Source organism: Orcinus orca, chromosome 12 (assembly GCF_937001465.1).
Source record: "Orcinus orca chromosome 12, mOrcOrc1.1, whole genome shotgun sequence".
Lineage (NCBI taxonomy): Eukaryota > Metazoa > Chordata > Mammalia > Artiodactyla > Delphinidae > Orcinus > Orcinus orca.
In genome coordinates, this window is record NC_064570.1 from 6,456,877 (window position 1) to 6,478,937 (window position 22,061).

Below are 22,061 nucleotides of genomic sequence, written 5' to 3' on the forward strand. Positions count from 1 at the left end.
GAATGGACTTGAGGACACGGGGAGGGGGAAGGGTAACCTGGGACGAAGTGAGAGAGTGGCATGGACATAGATACACTACCAAATGTAAAATAGGTAGCTAGTGGGAAGCAGCCACATAGAACAGCGAGATCAGCTTGGTGCTTTGTGACCACCTAGAGGGTGGGATAGGGAGGGTGGGAGGGAGACGTAAGAGGGAGGAGATATGGGGATATATGTATATGTATAGCTGATTCCCTTTTTATAAAGCAGAAAGTAACACACCATTGTTAAGCATTTATACTCCAATAAAGATGTTTATATATATATATATTAGAACAAGCATAGCTAAGTGAAGCTTGTGAGTGGGTGTGATTCTGTTTGAACATCCAATAATAAGATATTCTCCCACAGAACACCTTTCATGTTCAGGAAAATTAATCTGTGGTTAAAGAACATGTGAAACAACGTAATTGTTAATGATACGTATCCATTTCCTCCCATCTGAACTCAGAACCTGGGCTCAGAGTGCCAAGAGTCCCTTACATGCTCCTTAGCGACCTCACCGCTCCTTAGGCAGGTTATTACAGGTGAGTCTGCGGTGCGGAGGACGGCATCCCTTGTCGGCTTGTTAGTGGAGCCTGTGGCTGCTAGTGTGTGTCTCAGCAATGGGAGCCAGTGGGGGGATGTGCTTTTCTTATTCGCCCAGAAAGTCCAGCCTTCTTCCAAATCCTCCTGATTCGGCTCCAGCCTAGCAGAGAGGGATGGTGTTTGCATAATGTCACACAGCACGACTCTATGTGCATATGGGAGCTCAAAGTACAGATAAAGGTTAACAGTACTCCTGTGTTCTGAGCTTGGGGAATGGCGGAGCTCTTGACACAAAGGCCTTCGGAGATTTCACTATTTTTTCTTTTCTTTTTAATAAAAGTTCCATGTTAACTACTAACATGTACAGATGGGTGTAGAGTGAAAAGTGTCTGTTTCCTCTCACACCATATTGTCCAGTTCAGTACTCCCAGTCCTCAGAGCTAAGCACCATTAATAGTTTCTTGTGTCTACTTAGAAATGTTACACAAGTATACGTGTATACAAATGTGCAATATGTGTGTGCTTGTATTTCTTTCATAAATGTTGACAAATATTATCCTACAGTCTATTCTGATCTACCTCTTGATTTTTTTCACTTTATTAACATCTAGATATCCTCCTAAATCAGTATGGAAAGTTCTACCTTATTTTTGTAAATAGCTACACAATAATATATTGTATAGCTGTGCTGTAATTTTTTAATAAGATCCTTATGGATGGATATGTGGAAGTCTCCAACATGTAAAATATTATAAATAATGCTTAATGAACATCTTTGTTCATGTCTTAGTCTGCTCTGGCTGCCATAAGAACATATCATATACTGGGTGTCCTGAAAAACAGAAATTTATTTATCACAGTTATAGAGCCTGGGAAGTCCAAGATCAAGGTGCCAGCAGATTCAATTCTGGTGAAAGCCCTCTCAAGAATTTCTTGCAGATGGCCACCTTCTCACTGTGTCCTCACATAGAGAGAGAGAAGGGGGAGAGAGAGAAAATTTTCAGATCTCTCTTCCTCTTCTTATAAAGACACTAATGCTATCATGGGAGACCTACCATCATGACTTCATCTAAACCTGATTGCTTCCCAAAGGCCCTACATCCAAGCACCATCACAGTGGAAGTGAAGCCTTCCTCTTTGTGAAGACAAACATTCGTTCAGTTCATAGTATTTCATATATGTTTGCATCCTTGAGTAAAATATGTTATAAAACATCTTGTTAGAAATTATATTGCTGGGTCAAATAATATATGCACTGCATTTTTATAAACACTGATAAATTGCTCCCAGCAAGCAGTACATGAGAATACTAGCTCTGTATCATCTCCACTCTGTTAATTGTTCAGCTTTTAAATATGTTCCAATCCAGTAGGCAAATAATGGAATCTCATTGCATTTTTTTAAAAAATTAGTAGAGCTTGAACATCTTTCAGAAGATTATTGACCACTTATATTTTGGTCCTTTGAATTACTTAAATCTTTTTGTTTATTTTTGTATTGAGTTGTCATTTTTCTAATTGATTTTAAGATCTTTTTATATATTTAGGAAACTAGTCTTGCGATATATATTGCTTGTACTCTTCCCAGTTTGCTGTTTGACTACTGGAGTGTTCCAGTCACCTACTGCTTCGTGAGAAATTATCCCATGTCTTTAAAAAAAAACGAATTTTACTTCTCAAAATTCTAAGAGTTGTGCATTCGGACAGAGCACAGTGAGGATAGTGTGATTCTCTGTGTGATACCATACCTAGCTAAGAAGTTAAGGTGGCTGGTGGCTGGCTGGAATGGCTTGACCAGGGTCATAGTTCTGGGACCTTGTGTCAGCTAAGTGTCTTGGGTTTCCTCAATGTAGATAGACATAGGGCTCTCCTTCCCACGTAGCCCCTCCACAAGATCTCTTGATCTGGTATCTCCTGCAGAGTAGCTGGACTTCTAACTTAGCAGCTCAGGACTTCCAAGAGTGCAAAGGCAGGAGCTTTGGTCTGAAACGTCTATCACATCCTGTTGGTTAGAATAGGTTATACACCCTGCCCAGATTCAAGAGGAGGGAGCTCTACAAGCACAGCTTTCTACAAGGCATGGGGTTTTTTGGCGACCACCAATATAGCAGACTACCAGAAGGTATTTTGGGTGGTTTTTTGGTTTGTTAGTTTTATTGTCATAGGAAATTTTAAAATCTTTTCTTGGTAGTCAGATACTACTTCTTTAAGGCTTCTGGTTTTAGTGCCACCTTAGAAAGGATTGCACTATTCCAAAACTACAAAACTTTTGTTCATTGTTTCTTTTAATACTTTCAGTGCTTTGATTTTTTTCACATTTAAATTTTTGTCTCATCTAGATTCGCTTTATTTTTAAAGATGAAATGGAGATATGAATTACTTTATTTTTTGTTTATTTCAATGCTGTCTATGGAATAATCCTTCATTTCCCACTGAGTTGAAGCAGCATCTTTATTATATACTAAATTCCAATATTGATGTGTATTTATTGCCATACTCTTTATTTGCTACTCTTCCTGAATTTCCCTACATCAGCAATGATGCCACACTGTTGTGAATGGTAGATTTTTTCAATGTTTTGAAATACATGGAAAACAGAGAGACATTTTCCAGGGTTGGGTGACATGAGATGGACAGAGGAAGCTCTTGCAAGAGGTGAGACATCTAGCTGGGTGCAGCAGCTCAGAAAGAGAAACGGCTAAGAAAACACAACCCCTGGCGTCACCACTTCCTTTTCTATAGAATACGGGAAGGAGATTTAAGCCTTCTTTTAGATACTAAAATAAAACATGACCAAGGAGACTATATGACTGTGTTCATCTGAATTATTTTTGGTGGGTACAACTAAAATCACTCTATCTGATGGTCCCACTCTATCAGCAGTTCCCAGCTGTGGACTTGTGTCAGCTGTATGTCATGGGTGACTCCTTCACCTCCTCACTAGGGCAGTCTAGGTGGGATGGGATGGGATGGGACAGGCTCATGGGTCACAAGTCTTGGCTTCTTCTCTAGGACTGCCCTTACCTGTTTTCCCTCATCTTCTGGTTCCTTCAGAAAATGGGGCAAATGAAAAGAAATGTTCTCCTGAGTTAGAGAAAGTTAATTTTATATATGTATGTGTTTATAGATCACACCCCACACAAAGTTATTATAATCTTATTGACTATATTCCCTGTGCTGTACATTATATCCCTGTGACTTATTTATTTTATAACTGGTGTACAGTCTATAAAAATATCAAATCACTATGCTGTACACCTGAAACTAATATAATATTGTAAGTCAACTGTACTTCAATAAAATTTGCTTTGAAGTACATGATTTTACTGCTGCATGAATAGTTGCAAAGTATTATTGGTACTGATTTCTTCACTGAAAATAGCTCCTTATAGCAGTACCAATCTATATTATTAATGTACAGAAAAGATTATTTAAATATTTCACGATTGCCAAGGAAATACTGGCATCTATAACCATGATAAAAGTCATTAAAGCACTGAATTATTCTTTCATTAATTCACTTACCAAGTAGTTATGATATGTTCCCTCTATTACAGAGTATGTATAGAAATGTATGACCACAGAGGCAGGATCTCCTCTGGTCAGGTAAAACCTGCTTTTAGGGAGGAAAAATGTTCATACTTTTTTCAGCAAGTGAGAGTCATCCCGTGTCCTGAAAGCTTAGGAGGGGTTCTGATCAGAACCACCCTGCAATCATGCTAAATTTCATATGTCCAAATTATAGAACTGCTACTTCTTTCTTTGAAAAGAGCTCTACTGATTTTTGCGATAATTACATAAAAATCTGGATTTTAAATTAAACTCTTAGATTTTTAAAAATCACTTCAGGCAGAAGAAGGATGTAGTAAAATGTGGAATAAAATATTTTTAACCTCTGCCAAAATAATTTCATACCATTTTACTGTACTTCTGTCATCAAATAGAATTCACTAAATCTCCAGAGTACAGTTTATTTGTCAAATAGCAGGAGATGCTTTAGAAGGTTTAGAAGATAGGACTGTGCTGTAAGTAACTGACAGTGTGGGAGGAGAGAGAAAGAACACAGAGAAGAATTTGCAGTGGACGACATAGGCTGTGTAAACAAGGTACTGACTGTGGATCCAGCAGGTTCTCTGAGACCAAGACTCCTCTAGGTGTGGTATGTGCACCTGTGATCAGACCCCAAGACTCTCACTTGCTCTACTGGTTCTTGGTGATTCAGAGTTAAATTGATTAAATACTGTTGTTCACACATATTTCACAAATTATGAATTCTGTGTTTCAGTTTCATAGAAAATCCTTTATGTTCTTAAAGTTATCTGTGCTAAAAGGGCCATTGTGGTCTTAACCTCAGGAAATACGCAGAACTGTGCAGACAGGCCTGGCTCACGTTCCATGTCACTTACATGTTCCATGTCACTTACTTATTGTTTATGTTTATTCTACCATTGTCCTTTCCTGTATCTCCAATGTACACACATAAAAATAAGTCAATGGTACAATGTTTTATTTTAAGCACTAAAGTAAAGATGAAAATATGAAAATAAATTCTATAATTTAGAATAACTTAGCAAATATAAATTGTGAACAAAATTTCAGTACAAATATAGACTTATGTGTCTGTATGTGTAAGGATTAGACATCTGCAAGTGTGGTTATTTTGCAGAAATGATGTTTAAGTGTATATAGTAGTAACAATGTTAATTACCTTAACAATGAATAATCCATGCAACACTTGTCTTCTTTTATCTTTTTTTTCTCAAATAGTGGCAAAGCCATTGAAGCTTTTGCCTCATTTTTAGTCAAAGCACACTGAAGTTTCTGTTAAACTACTGAAATGCTTCAAAAACCAGCACAAATAATGCACTCCAAAATGAAGTAAAGCAGTTTAGTCTCTAAAGGCAAAAAAAAAGAACAAAACCATAGAAATTTTACTTAAAATTACACTCCTCAGAGAGAAACTGAATATAACTCACACTGTTCCCTAGAAGGTTATAAAATCAATCACAAAATTAATAGCAAAAGAAGCTCTTGGAAATAGCATTTATCATCTGACCAAGAGCAATCAAAATGGAGCCTCGGAGTAGTGTCTTCCTCTTGCCCTTGGGTAGGATCCAGCCTATCTCCTTGAGAGGTCTCCGACCTACAGCAAAGTGAAGCTGGCTGACTCCAAAGTGCTACCCACACACACACTCACCGAAGTCCACTGATGCTGATGCTAGAGTCCAGGAAATGCTGTCAACATTTGGAGGGGGATTTGCTTTCAACATGGAATCCTACCCATGTTTTTATTAAGTGTATAAGTCTACTAGTCAAGGTTCTTCAGCGAATCTCTCTCTCTCTATATATATATAGATAGATAGATAGATACATACATACATACATACATATATGTGTGTGTGTGTATATATATATATATATATATATATATATATATACACACACACTAGGGAGAGATTGATTTCTTGGGAGGAATTGGCTCATACAATTACAGAGGTCCAGAAGCCCCATGACCTGCCATCTGCAAGCTGGGGACCCAGGCTTGCCAATGGTGTAATTCCAGTCTGAGTACAAAGGCCTGAGAACCAGGGGAGCTGCTGGTATAAATCTTAGATCAAGGGCAAGAGAAAACTGATGTCCCAGATCAGACAGGTAGGCAGGAAGACAAAAAGGGACAGATTCTGCCATCCTCCACCTTTTTATTCTATTCAGTCCCTCAACAGATTGGATGAGGCCCACCAGCATTGGAGAGGGCAATATGCTTTATCTAGTCCAAAGATGCAAATGTCAGTCTCAACCAGAAACATCCTCACAGGTACACCCAGACACAGTGGTTAATCTGGGTGCCCAGCCAGGTTGATACATAAAATTAACCATCCTAGTAAGCAAGTAAAGACATATGCAGATGTGAAGAATCCAGAAATTTTTACCTCCCATGCAGCTTTTCTGAAAATATTATGTGATCTAGACTCCAACAAAGACAAGGAAATCAACAACAAAAAAAGCACAGGCAATTCAGAGGAAATAAAAAGAATTACTAGAGGAGAAAAAAATGACCTAAAAATCTATTCCTAAAGAAATAAAGTTGAGACCCAAGGTAAAGGAAGATAGGGTATTCAGTAAGAAAATTCCAGAAAGACATCTTGGTGGCAGACCTGAAAAGGAAGGAGTTCTTTTAGAACAATCAATTAATGAAATGGTAAAAGAGCTAGAAGAGCTTAGTGTTCAGACAGAGAAGACATGTTTATTCTGTCAACAGGAAGAAAGAAAGGCAATTTGACACTCAAGAAAAGCAGAAGTTTGTAGCAGGAAACTATCCATGTATAAAGCAAAAAGACAAAAGTAGTTAATTGAGTACAAGAAATAGTAATTCATTTGATGTGAATTTTGGAAACTTCCTCCTTTGAATGACCCATGTTTCGTAACATAGGAGTGGGACTCCTCCTTAAATTCCAACCAGAGAATACAATTGGCATAAATTTAGTATTATGAATGTGTTTATTTAACTTAATTTCCAGAATATACCTTTAGGCAAAGCATGGAAGATATAACCATTTCAGAACAAAAGGTAAATGTTACAGATCTTGAAAATATAAAAATAATGGTGGAGCTGAAGAAACCTCAGAAGTGAGGGGGAAGGGATGGAGACACCACACAGACCCTCATTTCTTCATTTTACATTATGGATGGTGAGGATAGGACCAAGTTACTGGGTCAGGAGGTAGATAAGTCTTAAAAATCAACATATGTTCGCAACTAAGACCCGGTGCAACCAAATAAATAAATATAAATAAATAAATATTTTTAAATTAAAAAAAACATATGTTTAAGGTAAAGCATCAGTCAATGTAAGAGTTGAAAATAAAAATGATAACCAACAACTGGGGTGGGAAGAAATCAGTAGTGGAGAGTCATCCCCTTGGGGACGTTTAGCCTCTGCTGCTCTGATCTGATCTTCGTTCTCACCCCCTCAGCCCTCCTGTTCCTTTGCCCTTGTCCTCCAGACCTTAGAGTCTGTCATCAGGAAGTTCTCTGTATCCTTCATCTCTGCACATCCCTTCCCTCCTTACCTCTCTAAGCAAGTCAAGCTGTGTAATTCTGAGGCAAATGATTGGTCAGCTCTTTTGACCACAAATCTAAGCTACGATTTTCAGTCGGCCTTACTAGCAACAGAATATAAGTTCACGTTCCCTGTCTTACCCTTTTTTTCTGTCTCTAAATTGATTAGCAACTCAACAAATAAGGCTGAACATTCATTCACCCTCAAAACCACATGACCCTCAGAGGCTGCAGGGAAGCCCACGGCTGTTAGCTGTCAGCTGGGAAACCAGCTACTGCACTTGCCTCTTTGACTCAGTACACCTTGACTTCTGTTTCCTTCAACAGGCCAAAGTTTTCACTTTCTTGACTCAGCCAGCGTCCATCCAGTGGTGCTGACAAAGGTTTAAGGATCAGATCTCCGAGGAAAATAGCCTCCTCACCCATTACCTTGTCTCATCATACCTGCCCTGCTTCATCTCCACTTTAATCTCTTCAGAACTGCTCAGTGGATTTTCCTTCCTACTCACAACCCACTTAAGAGTTAACCCAGTTAAGAGTTTCCAGCCTCTTAAGTGTACTCGTTCAGTTTCCACCAGCTAAGCTGCCTAAATGCCCTCCAGGGGTCTTCCACGTTCCTTCACCTGTAACTCTTGCTTGTCCTTCGGTGCTTAGATTGTCCAGAAGGCCTTTCCTCACACCCTGTCCCTTGTCCCCACTGTGCCCTTACTCATTCATTTATTTGCTCATCTATTTATTCAGTTATTTGCTTAACAAATATTTATTGAGGCACAAGTAGGCACCACAACCAACTACAGGTGGGGAAGAGCATGAGGAAAGATTAGCTGGGCAATCTCATTAACCTCAGAAGCTGAACTGGGAACTTGGGTCTCCAGGTAATGCAGCAGTTTTGTGTTGTGGACTCTCAGCGTTATTAATATCCTCAGAGTGCAGGCAGGTCAGGCCACAATTAGCAAGCTCCAGCTTCATGAGACCAGTGTTGCAGAGTGTATTCATTTTCTTTTGCCAGCCACTCAGCTCTCTCTCTTGCTGACTCCAAGTCAGTGGGAAAAAGAGAAAAATTGCCTGGCTCAGTAAAGTTGGAAGGAGGTTTGATCAAGGTGTTTAATAACTAGGGTTGGAATTCAATTTTGAATTTTCCTGCTGTGGCAGTTAAATGTGAGCCTTTGTATTTCCATTTCTCTTTTATTCCTCTCAGCTTTATTTTTACTAAAAAATTTCCCACTGGTCATGAAGGCAGCTAAATGTAAAAAAAAAAAAAACAATAAAAAAATTTTTTTAAAGTACCAAACAAGTGTTGTATAAAATATCATGGTTTGGGCTTCCCTGGTGGCGCAGTGGTTGAGAGTCCGCCTGCTGATGCAGGGGACACGGGTTCGTGCCCCGGTCCGGGAGGATCCCACATGCCGTAGAGCGGCTGGGCCCGTGAGCCATGGCTGCTGAGCCTGCGCGTCCGGAGCCTGTGCTCCGCAACGGGAGAGGCCACAACAGTGAGAGGCCCGCGTACCGCAAAAAAAAAAAAAAAAAAATATCATGGTTATAGCATAGAGTGACGTGTGAACCTCTGAGATAACATCTACTACCGCCTCACAATTTGGACTTACTTCAAATTCACCATTTTAAAGGCTTGGTGTAATGAGCACATCATTAGATTTGGGGGCAGAACAAAATAATGTCAGCATTATGGGGCTTCACTGGTGGCGCAGTGGTTAAGAATCCGCCTGCCAATGCAGGGGACACGGGTTCGAGCCCTGGTCCAGGAAGATCCCACATGCTGTGGAGCAACTAAGCCCATGCGCCACAACTACTGAGCCTGCCCTCTAGAGCCTGTGAGCCACAACTACTGAGCCTGTGTGCCACAACTACTGAAGCCCACATGCCTAGAGCCCGTGCTCTGCAACAAGAGAAGCCACCGCAATGAGAAGCCTGCACATCACAACGAAGAGTAGCCCCTGTTTGCTGCAACTAGAGAAACCCTGTGCACAGCAACGAAGATGCAACGCAGCCAAAAATAAAATAAAATAAATAAATTTTAAAAATAATAATGTCAGCATTAAATGAATAGAGTTATAAATAACGAGCTATGTTTAACCAATATTACAATCATTTTAATGCTTGTAAATAATAATTAGAAAATGATTAAAACAATATAGGAAGATACACATTGACAGTGATGTGCTCATAAGCACATGCAAGAGATCACTAAGAACTGTGACCATTTGGAATGGTGATTTGAAAAGGTTTCATGCTGAAAGCCTAATTTCACTTGGAATATAAAAATGGAAAGAATTTCAAGGGTGAAGATATTGAGAAGAGCATGTTCCAGATACAGAGAAATACATGAGCAAAGAAAGATTTGGAAGAAGAAAGTATTTGAGATGAGCTAAGGTCCAGGCAAAGCACAAGTAAGAAATGAGTCTTGGAAAGGAAGGCAGGCGCCATATTGAGCATAGCTTTGGATCTCATCCTGATGGGTTGGTTGCAGTTTAGAAGGAAATGGAACTCCATTGAAATTTTTGAGAAAGTATAAATGTTCTTGCAGCTATGACTGAGGAAGATTAATATTTTAGTCACTTGTAGTCTGAATTAGAGTTAAGCAAGATAGGTAGAATACCATAGTGTTCTAAGAAAGCAGTAAGATTGAATGGGAACAGTGACTGATTGAAGGGAAGGGGTAGATGAGAAAGCCACTGAAGGCAGTGGCCACCAGAAGATTTCCAACCACCTGATGGTAGGGCTGATGGTGAGGAGAGGTTTACCGGGTGAATAGTACAGCTAATGAATAGAGCTGGTGGTATGACAAGTGCCTCCAGGGTTTAGAACTTTCCATCTGAGAGTATAGTAAAAACCCCTCCTTTTAGAACATAAAAGCAGCGGCGTGCTGGGCTTAGCCAGGATGGCAGTGGGCTCCACGACAAAGATGGCTTTGACTCAATATGCTTGTTCATTCAAAACAAATTTATTGTGTTCTTCTTTGTGCCAAGCAGTGTGCTAAAAAGTTGGCCAATGCAGAGATGACTTACACAGTTCTTTCTAGGAGAGCACAAACAGCTTTGAGGAGAAAGGCATGAGGTGTCCTGAGAAGTCTCAGAATAAGCACAGTAGCAGAATCAGAAAGACCTGGATCCTTTTGAACTCCAAATCATTATTTCTTACTTGCCCCGTGACCATGGTTGGTCATGGTCGTGATTGTAGTCATACTTCTGTTGAGTTATTGTTCGCTGAGCACCAAGCTATGTGTGTTAAAGATATCTTATTATTTAGTCCTCACAGAACCTGCTGACTACATAGTATGTATTTCATAAATGGAAACTGGGGCTCAACCAAGATCAGTGACTTGCCCAAGGTCACACACGTGGTAAGCCCCTATTCCTTCGACAGTGAAACAGATAATCTTATGAGGATGCAGACAGTATATGAGGTTTAAGCCCAGTATCTATTTTAAACCATATCCTCTTTATTATCAACGTAATGCATCTGTGGGATATTTTGCTTCCTAATGAGAACAAAGCCAACTGTACAACATGGGGTATAAACCAGTGACCAAACCTCATAAGTTCTGTGCTTCGACTGACTAAGCCAGTCATTGATGCAGTAGTACAGTTTTGTATTTGCTCTGCTTTCAGGTTACTTAATAAAATCCCAGTGATTGAGACTAGCTATAACTTTGCTTGACAGAGCTTACTGAAAGCAGCTTTTGATTTAACACTATAAAAGGGGAATATAGAAAAAATTCCTCATTAAGCACATTTAAAATAAATTGTTGGTTTCTGTCATTAGATATGTTCTCTAGAGCCTTTAACTAATGACCAGTTTCATCACAATAAATTACCATTATTTTAAGAATAGTAAGAGAAAAGCACTTAGAAAAGATGAGGATTTATAATAACAACGTTGGAGATTGTTTGCCTTATTTCAAACTTCAGAATGTTTGCTCCTTTACTGGATATAGTTAGAGGTCATCCAAGAGTCTATTGGGATATACAGAAAGTATATTGGGAATTTGTAAACCATCCACTTCCAAGAAGACTACACAAGAATATTTGTAAGAAATCTAAATAAGGACAAAACAAGGACATTGCTCTTAAAAGCCTGCGATGGCATCAATCTCTCAAGGTTTAACAGTGCTCTTAACCTACATATTTGCTTTTTTTGAAAACAGCCAGTTCTCTCTATTAAGAGCTATAATTAGATCTAACTGTTTTCTCCATAGGTGGCTCACACACTTTAAGGTTTTGACCTCTGAAAACCCCAGATTATGTCGGAGTAAAGATGTCTCTGTCTCTTCCCCTGCAGATGCGCATGCCCTGCCCTAAGCCATCAGGTGGTTTGGCTGCAATTTGGAGTCCTTGAAAATTCAGTAGGAATATCTTAGTGCTTAGATGTGTTGGGCAAAGGGGCTGATTCTTGGAGGACATTCTGAGAGCAAGCTTTCCGTAGTTTCTGAAGAATTACTCAAGCTCCTAAGACCTCGAAGCCTCATGTTTAGGAGAATAGGTATCCAGCAAAATAACCCTAGTGCTTATCTTTGATATCCAATTTTCACTCATACCCAGAGCAATAGGAAATTGGAGGAAGTAAACAGAAACTGGCAGTGTTCACTGGTGTCTTAGCTTTAACCTATTATTACAAAAAGTGCTTTTTGGTTTTAAAAGAAAAGTCACTTTTCTAGTAAGATTGTTTTGAACAGCTCAAGCTGTGCCTGGTGTTTCCTCAGGCATCCATGAACTCAGTTGTGATACTGTCAACAAAAGAGAAACAGCAAAGCAAATGCTGAGCTGTGGCCCTCCTGGGACCACCACCATCCCACCGTCTCCCCTTGTTTTTAAACATGGCTGAGTTCTGACTTGGTGCAGCCGTAAAACTCTCCCAGTAGCATTTTAGAGGCTTTTAAAAGAATGCCCCTCACAATATGTCCTATTACAGTGGTGATTGTTGTTGTTATTTCTTACTTTGTAGCAAGAGTGAAATCTCCTTTGGGATATATATTGAGAATGGATTGAAACATACCCACCATAGATCATAGATGTCACTTCATTTTCTGCCGTAAAGGCAAGTTCTGACTGCCGTCTGCTTTCCTGGTTGGCAGTGTCCTCTTCTGAAAGAAGTGATTGTTCTAAGACCCTGGAGACAGAGAGGTGGGGAATGGAGTTGAGTTTGGAGTGAATGGAGTGAAATAACTTGACGGGAAGTAAAAGCTCTACTAGAAAACTGAAGTGATGATGTCCCTGCTGTCTTGTAGATCCACTCACTGGGATTTAGAGTTAGGTTCCCCAAATGAATCAGCAGTGCTTAGAACAAAATAAGACAGACTTCTGGGGAAGTCCCTGAGAGGGATTTATGTTCAGGGTGCAGACACCTAGGAGGAAAGTTGGCGGGGGTTGGGGGGAGTCACTGGGTCTCTCTACTCATCTCTGTTAGGACCACATTAAATTTGAGAGTGCACCGGCCCTTCCACAGCATCTCCCCGGGGTTTACATGCACCTGTGGACACACTTCATCATCAGCATGTGAGCCTCTGACTCAGCGTACTTTTCCCAATGTGTAACATACATAAATTGCTGTATTTGGACCCCGTTTACTCCTTTCTCGCCCAAAACAAAGCTATATGATTGTATATTTTTATCACTTGTAAAAATCTCACCATGTTTAAGAGTATTTAAAAATAATATGTATGCACCCCTGTTTTTCTTGATCATTTACTCATGGCAATACAATTAGCATACGTTTTATTTTTATTCCAAATCACTAGGACACAAACTTCTTTTAGGCTTGGTGGAAACGATGCCACAATTTTCCAGGGCTCTGCCACATGCACGCTCAAAAACAAACGCGTTGGGTTCTTCCACTCCATCTTGTTGTCATGTTGTGGCCTCTGCCACTCTTGATTATAACTGCTGCTCTTCTGGGCATCATGGTGTTTTTACTGGTGACCAGCTCAGATGACCCCAGCTTGGGTGTTGGTGATGGCTGCTTCCCGGTTTTCTCACATCATAGCTAAAAGAAGCAAGTTCTAACTCTTACAAGACTTGACCGAATGCTTAGAGATAATAGAAGTAATACAGGAAAGGTAACTAACAGCTACTTCTAGAAGCTATTTGTAACTGCCACCACCTGATCTCAGAATCCCTGCCTAACTCATGCTGGTCTCCAGCTGTGGAAGGCCTGTCCACCCAGTCTCAGTGGACATCTCTAAATACCTCTCCCCCTCCCAGAGTCTAGGCCCCAGTGCTTCCCTGGTCCCAGAGGATGAGGGATTTCTCTCTTTCCTCCTCTGAGGTCCAGCTCACTTGGGATTAACCCATTTTTCCCTTCGGTAATAAACACCAACTTTTACAAAAAGAAACCTAACTTCCAAAGCCTAGATAAAACACAGGGCCGCCTTGTACAGGTGTCTAAGGGGTGCACTGCACAGTGGTGCCCACCTCTACAAGGACATTTGTGGTATAGTCACATGGTTACTTATTTGTGAGCCAGAGGCCATGCTCCCCTGGCCCCCATATCTAGGTGGGATCAAGGGACAAGTTCAGGTGAAGCCCATAGAAAGTGAGTAGAACCGTTACAAGTCCCTTCCTGGTCAGTGCAGCAGGAAGCAGGTGCTACTTCTCCACTCTTCCTTTTCCTTCTGTTGGCTGGGAGCAGAGAACTGAAAACCCAGGGGTTGGTGAAGTCACAAGATGCAAGAAAATTGGGTCCCTGAATCACACTGGGAGGGAAAGCCAACGGGGCAACCAGAACACTTGTGTGGGACAGTTAGAGAAGGAAGACAAATAAATTTATAATGTTGTAAGGAACTGAAAATCTTATTGTTTATTTATTAGAGTCATTAGTGTGAGTAGAACTAATTCAGTCTGAAATGTGTTGATATGTGTTGATATTTATCTGGAACTTCACCTCCATTCAGGGCATTAGAAAAGGCAATGTGTAGGCATTTACCCTAATCACTATAACTTAAAAGCACCCTCTATAGTGGTCTTTGCAGAAAAGAGAAGCCAAAACAAATCCAGGAATCTGTCCCAAGGACAAATTATAGATTTTTTTTTTTTTTTTTTTTTTGCGGTACACGGGCCTCTCACTGTTGTGGCCTCTCCCGTTGTGGAGCACAGGCTCCGGACGCGCAGGCTCAGCGGCCATGGCTCACGGGCCCAGCCGCTCCGCGGCATGTGGGATCTTCCCAGACCGGGGCACGAACCCGTGTCCCCTGCATCAGCAGGCGGACTCTCAACCACTGCGCCACCAGGGAAGCCCCAAATTATAGTTTTCACTGTAGAATGCAGAAACCCTTTATTTGCAAGTATTCCAGCTTCAAAACAGAAAGTCCAGGGTCTCTCTACATATAACCTTATATATGCAGTAAATCGATACTAGATTCTTCTTTGCCCAATTTTGCTTTGAGTTAAATTATATACTTACTCTTTGCCTTTTAAAAAATGATCTATTTCCCAAACATTTTGAGATTTTTTTTCCCCTAAACATTCTAAATGCTTGACCTTCACCTCAGTTGTGGAACCCCAAAGGCTGGGATATTTGGAAGCTGTATATCATTTACTGAATGCTAAGGGATACCAAGACCCCAGGCTGCCACGTCCAGAATATTGTCTGAGATGGATTTAACTCACCTTCATCCCAAAGGAAAAGAAGAAAGTTGCCAGCTAAGATGAGATTGGCGATGAGAAGAGGGACTCTTTCAGGAATCAATCTGATTTTGAGAAATAGCATCTTAGGAAGAAAAGATAGGAAGTAAGATAAGAAGAGTTTCAGAATACTGTAAAATAAGAACTGATTTTCATAGGACTCAAATGTATAAATCATCTCATTGCTTTAGAGTCGTACAAGGGAGATGGCAGGATAATAGAATTGGGGATCTGGAGAGCTGTGATGAGAGCTGCTCTGATCCCACAGGCCTAAGTGAGAGGCCTGGGGGTCCCAGCTGCTCTTCAGGCACATGTCATTTTCACATATACACTGATTTATTAAATGTATGATTTTTTTGGTTTAAAAAATTTACTACATTTTATTGTAACCTTCTATGCAAATAGTGCAAATAAAATATAAATCCTTTAAAAAGATTTTCAAGGAAATTACAGATAATTGGAAGTTGTACTTTCATCAGCCCTAAACTCTCCTAAGCCTTTTGTACTATTTCCCTAAAGTTCTGAATAGTGGACTCGACGCTTAATGAATGCATTTTCTCAGCATGATTTTTCTTTTAATGGTCTTACAGTTTGACTTGTTTTTTGATGTACAGTTGAATTTAACACGTGTAAATTAGTGTGACTACCACCGTAACCAGGATTCAGAACTCTTCCTCACCCCAAATTCCTGGCGCTCTCCCTTTATAATCATCCCCTGCTGTGCCCCTCACTCCTGGCACTGTTGGTCTGGTCTCCATCCCTGTAGTTGCCTTTTTGAGATTGTTACATGAAGAGAACCGTATAGGAGGCAACCGTCAAGACTTGCTTCTTGTACTCAGTGTGACGCCTTTGAGATTCATCCACGTTGTTCCGTGTTTGCATAGCTGGTCCCTGTCAGTGCTCAGTAGTGTTCATTGTACACTAATCCCACTGTGTGTGAGCATTTACTCATTAAAGGACACAGTTTGTCTCCAGTTTCTCGCAATTTTGACTATAACTACAGTAAGAATTCATGTACAGGTTTTTGTAGGAACATAGGTCCCCATTTCTCTCTTTTTTTCAAAATGTGATCCTTTTGTCCACCCTTCCATTTTGAAACGTTCTTCTGGGACATTTAAATATCCTGCTTCTCTAAGTCTCTGACCTCATCGTTGCTGTGTTGGATTTTTTTTCTTTTTACCTAGTAATATAATTTTTTTTTAATTTGCATGCTTCTATTTCTTTTTTTTTTTCCCTTGCCAATCTTCAAGTGCAGTTTTTATGCAAATAAATTTGGGTTTGGGTAATTATGTTTAAATTCAGACCTGTGGGTACGGATGTGAATTTTTATCTGCCCAATGTCAACTTCAGAGGCAGGCACAGAATAAGAAACAAACTATAATCATCCACATTTGGGGATTTGCCAGTAAAAACTATGAAGAAGAAATTCAGCAAAGGGATTGAGGAAGCATGAAATCTAAGTTGGATAAGGAGGGAACTAAGAACATGAAGATTAATGGATAATGAAAAGTTGATAGGGTCAATGGATTGAAGGATCTAATGAGGCTGAAGAATTATTCAAGTGAGATTACTGAAAGGATTGATTACTGAGGGTAGGAGATGGTGATCAAAGGATGCTTAGGGATTATGGAGATTATGGGTACAGTTATTGGTAGTGACAGGCCTAAGCCAGAGGTTTTCTGTGCATTAAAATCAACTGGGGAAAAAAAAATGTAAATACAGCTACCCATGCTCCACCCTTAGAAAGGCTAATTCAGTTGGTCCTTGTTGGGGCCACAGCAATTGCTGGAGGTTGAAAACCATTGCTCTGCAGTGTAACCATGAAGAGGAGGACAAAGTAGAGGAGGGTTCAGCCATTTAATGTGAGGAGAAAAAGAGATTGAAGTCAGACTGGGTGAATGTTTTACATGAATGTTGAGGTCACAAAGCACGATAACAAATGTTAATACTGGAAAGTTAGAAAGTAATCTTCATGCCATCTAGGAGGGATGCAAAGAGTTGTAATATGGATGGGCTGAAAGTAAGCTCTGACAGTCAGCTGTCACACTCTGGCATAGAGGAAGACGTTAACTCACAAAAATAATTCCTCCGAATGGAAGGACCATGATGTCGGCTGCCCATTGAGTCACAGTATTAATGTTTGAATCACATTCACTAACTAGGCAAAGATTTTTCTTGAAATATGAGTAATACGTTTCTTCACTGATGTCAAGCAATTTTAGAAGATGGGTCATTATTGCATTTTGAACTAACTAGGTTTAAAACTCACGGAAACCTTTCATTGGAATGATTTTTAAACAATACATTTTAATTCCAAGCATTTTTAAGGGTGAAGATATGACTGTATTTAATAATACTATTTTTTTTAAAAGAAAACCATAAAGGAATGAAAACATTTCCAAACCTCTGTTTTCAAAGTGTTCTCGGTAAAGCTCAGGTTCCTTTAAAAGAAATAAGGGGAGGTATTTTTGTGCTGCATCTACCCTAAGGAGACAGAGAACTTTATTTTTTTCTAAAATATCTCCTAGATTGTATTTTTTCTGGTAGCCATGTGATATCACAGAAAAGCCAACCACTATCCCATGGGGCATTTTTATGTAGTTTTTTATATAATTTTTTTAAAAACTTACCTTGCTCAAGATATTGCTCTCAGTTGGAAATTCGGGGTGGGGGTAAAAAAGAAATGTGAATCTACAAATTATAAATCATATAAATGTAAATGGTACCCCCTGAAATTGAACAATGCTTCACCTATACAATCACACATGAAGGCCTGGAAAAGATTAGTAAGTTTGTTATGAGCAAAATGAGGAACTGTAAGTTTCACGATACTTACAAAGTTTGTACTATGAGTTAAATAGTGAAACTCTGCCTGGTACAAATAAGTTTTATGATCACTCCCTATTTCAGCTGAACTACTGGGAGAAAGTCTGCCACATTACGGAAGTCTTGTTTTTATAGAAGAAAGTACATCAATGACACCTGTAGCACTTTTTACCTCTGGCTTCAACTTCTTTGCTCAACGTCTTACCCACAAATCACGTGTTGAATGAATTCTCTCTCTCTAAGCACTCTGCTTGAATCTTTTTATCTAATCAAGATAGCCACCCCATTAGTGGTTAAGTCACTCCACATAAGCATCAAATAATATTTTCTAATCCAAGAAACTGTTTATATTGAGACCACATCTTTTAGAGTAAAACTTTACTTAGTGACTTAACAAAAATAAGTTTTTCATCTATACTATTGGAAGAGAACAGGAAAAGTACTATAAGCTGACACATGGGAGAAACATGTATATCCAACATTATAGCAAATCTCCTTTACTGTATCCATTCTAATATCTGCTTCTTCAAGTCTTCAGTAATAATTTCTATACATCTTTCAATAATTTTAACAAATATATACCAATCTATTGCCATATTGCTTTCTGTATGATTTCAACCACTTTTGTTGCAGTAGGAAAAAAAGTTCCCCTAAACTGTATCTTTTCTTCTTTCACTATTAAGAAACAAACAAACAAAAAACCCAAACATAATTTAAAAAACCTCAGAATCGACTTCTAGATTATTATTGTTAAAATCTGTGAAAATTTTAATATTGGGATAAACATCACATGATTTAAAACTTTGAAGAAGTTTATTTTCACGTTCTGAATGCTTAGCTTTTAAAAGTTTTGCTAATAACAATGACTTCCTCCAATTATTAGCTGAAATCACCAGGTACTTTACCCCCTTAGAGAGAGATTTATCATTAATGACAGTAAATATGAATCTATATTTCAGATAATCACCATTTTATTTATCATTTCAAGTTGAAATTTTTAATTCTTATTACTTTTACCTCATAATGTACATGGATAGAACATACGAGATAAAGAAATAGCTCTCTCATTTCCTTGCTGTTCAATTATGTTTACATTATTAGTACTATTTTAGTTTTTGCAGTTTCTGTGAGGGAAACACTTGAAAGCATTTGTTTTGGGAGGATTCATTCAGCTAAATCTAGAGAACATATTTTGCTCAATCCTACAAGTGTAAATCAGTATCATATATCATAGTTGATAGAAAGAAAACAGATTTGCACTGATGCAGGCACCACTGCCCGCCCTCTGTGGGGTGGAAACCCTCTTCTACCTTCAGGAAACTCGCTTCTCTGTACATCCTGAGAGACATGCAACCTGAGTGAGGGCACCAGTGTTCATCTGCATGGTAAATAATAGAAATTCTTTTGCTTAGGCAATATATGGTTGTTTCTTGTATAGTTAAACATATGGATAACTATTCATCTAGATTCTTTTCAATACTACGGATTCAGAAAAAGTGTAAGAGCTAATTTCATTGTATAACATTATGGGCTAAATAATTATTCTCTTAGGAGTAGATCTTCTATTTCAATGAAAACAGGAAGTGTAGAAAGTAGGATAGTAAAAACAAACCACTTGAAAAAATAATGGCAATTCATATTGAAGTCTTACGGTCAAAATATAACCCTACATCACAAGTTGCATAGCCGAGCAGAAGCAAGAAGAACTACAATCCTGCAGCCTGTGGAACGAAAACCACATTCACAGGAAGATAGACAAGGTGAAAAGGCAGAGGGCTATGTACCAGATGAAGGAACAAGATAAAACCCCAGAAAAACAATTAAATGAAATGGAGATAGGCAACCTTCCAGAGAAAGAATTCAGAATAATGATACTGAAGATGATCCAGAACCTCGGAAAAAGAATGGAGGCAAAGATAGAGAAGGTGCAAGAAATGTTTAACAAAGATCTAGAAGAATTAAAGAACAAACAAACAGAGATGAACAATACAATAATTGAAATGAAAAATACACTAGAAGGAATCAATAGCAGAATAACTGAGGCAGAAGAACGGATAAGTAACCTGGAAGACAGAATGGTGGAATTCACTGCTGCAGAACAAAATAAAGAGAAAAGAATGAAAAGAAATGAGGACAGCCTAAGAGACCTCTGGGACAACATTAAATGCAACAATATTGCATTATAGGGGTCCCAGAAGGAGAAGAGAGAGGGAAAGGGCCCGAGAAACTATTTGAAGAGATTATGGTTGAAAACTTCCCTAACATGGGAAAGGAAATAGCTACCCAAGTCCAGGAAGCACAGAGAGTCCCATACAGTATAACCCCAAGGAGAAACACGCCGAGACACATAGTAATCAAACTGGCAAAATTAAAGACAAAGAAAAATTCTTGAAAGCAGCAAGGGAAAAATGACGAATAACATACAAGGGAACTCTGATAAGATTAACAACGGATTTCTCAGCAGAAACTCTACAAGCCAGAAGGGAGTGGCATGATATACTTAAAGTGATGAAAGAGAAGAACCTACAACTAAGATTACCCGGCAAGGATCTCATTCAGATTCGATGGAGAAGTCAAAAGCTTTACAGACAAGCAAAAGCTAAGAGAATTCAGAACCACCAAACCAGCTTGACAACAAATGCTAAAGGAACTTCTCTAAGTGGGAAACACAAGAGAAGAAAAGGACCTACAAAAACAAACCCCCCAAAATTAAGAAAATGGTAATAGGAACATACACATCGATAATTACCTTAAATGTGAATGGATTAAATGCTCCAACCAAAAGATACAGGCTTGCTGAACGGATACCAAAACAAGATCCATATATATGCTGTCTACAAGAGACCCACTTCACACCTAGGGACACATACAGACTGAAAGTGAGGGGATGGAAAAAGATATTCCATGCAAATGGAAATCAAAAGAAAGCTGGAGTAGCAATACTCATATCAGATAAAATAGACTTTAAAATAAAGATTGTTATAAGAGACAAGGAAGGACACTATGTAATGATAAAGGGATCAATCCAAGAAGAAGATATAACAATTATAAATATATATGCACCCAACATAGGAGCCTCAATACATAAGGCAACTGCTAAGAGCTCTAAAAGAGGAAATCGACAGTAACACAATAATAGTGGGGGACTTTAACACCTCACTTACACCAATGGACAGATCATCCAAACAGAAAATTAATAAGGAAACACAAGCTTTAAGTGACACAATAGACCAGATAGATTTAATTGATATTTATAGGACATTCCATCCCAAAACGGCAGATTACACTTTCTTCTCAAGTGTGCATGGAACATTCTCCAGGATAGATCACATCCTGGGTCACAAATCAAGCCTCAGTAAATTTAAGAGAAATGAAATCATATCAAGCATCTTTTCTGACCACAATGCTATGAGATTAGAAATCAATTAGATTTCTTCATGTGTGAAAAGAACGTAAAAACCACAAACACACGGAGTTTAAGCAATACGTTACTAAATAACCAAGAGATCACTAGAGAAATCAATAAAGAAATCAAAGAGGAAGTCAAAAAATACCTAGAGACAAATGACAATGAAAACACGATGATCCAAAACCTATTGGATGCAGCAACAGCAGTCCTAAGAGGGAAGTTTATAGCTATACGAGCCTACCTCAAGAAACAAGAAAAATCTCAGATAAACAATCTAACGTTACACCAAAAGGAACTAGAGAAAGAAGAAGAAACAAAACCCAAAGTTAGCAGAAGGAAAGAAATCATAAAGATCACAGCAGAAGTAAGTGAAATAGAAACAAAGAAAACAATAGCAAAGATCAATAAAACTAAAAGCTGGTTCTTCGAGAAGATAAACAAAATTGATAAACCATTAGCCAGACTCATCAAGAAAAAGAGGGAGAGGACTCAAATCAATAAAATTAGAAATGGAAAAGGAGAAGTTACAACAGACACCGCAGAAATACAAAGCATCCTAAGAGACTG

At 38.9% G+C, this 22,061-nt stretch overlaps 1 protein-coding gene and 1 long non-coding RNA gene across 17 annotated transcripts in view; one reads left to right on the forward strand and one right to left on the reverse strand.

The window, feature by feature from the left end:
• Positions 1 to 22,061, forward strand: part of LOC101286051 (1-acyl-sn-glycerol-3-phosphate acyltransferase delta) — a 1,414,616-nt gene that overhangs the window by 782,771 nt on the left and 609,784 nt on the right. The window lies entirely within an intron of this gene.
• Positions 1 to 22,061, reverse strand: part of LOC125960625 (uncharacterized) — a 42,402-nt gene that overhangs the window by 6,843 nt on the left and 13,498 nt on the right. Inside the window, exons 2-3 of the long non-coding RNA XR_007470480.1 lie at positions 12,640 to 12,749; positions 565 to 727 (exon numbers count right to left, since the gene is read on the reverse strand). This is a non-coding gene — a long non-coding RNA (uncharacterized LOC125960625). The remainder of the gene's footprint in view (positions 1 to 564; positions 728 to 12,639; positions 12,750 to 22,061) is intronic.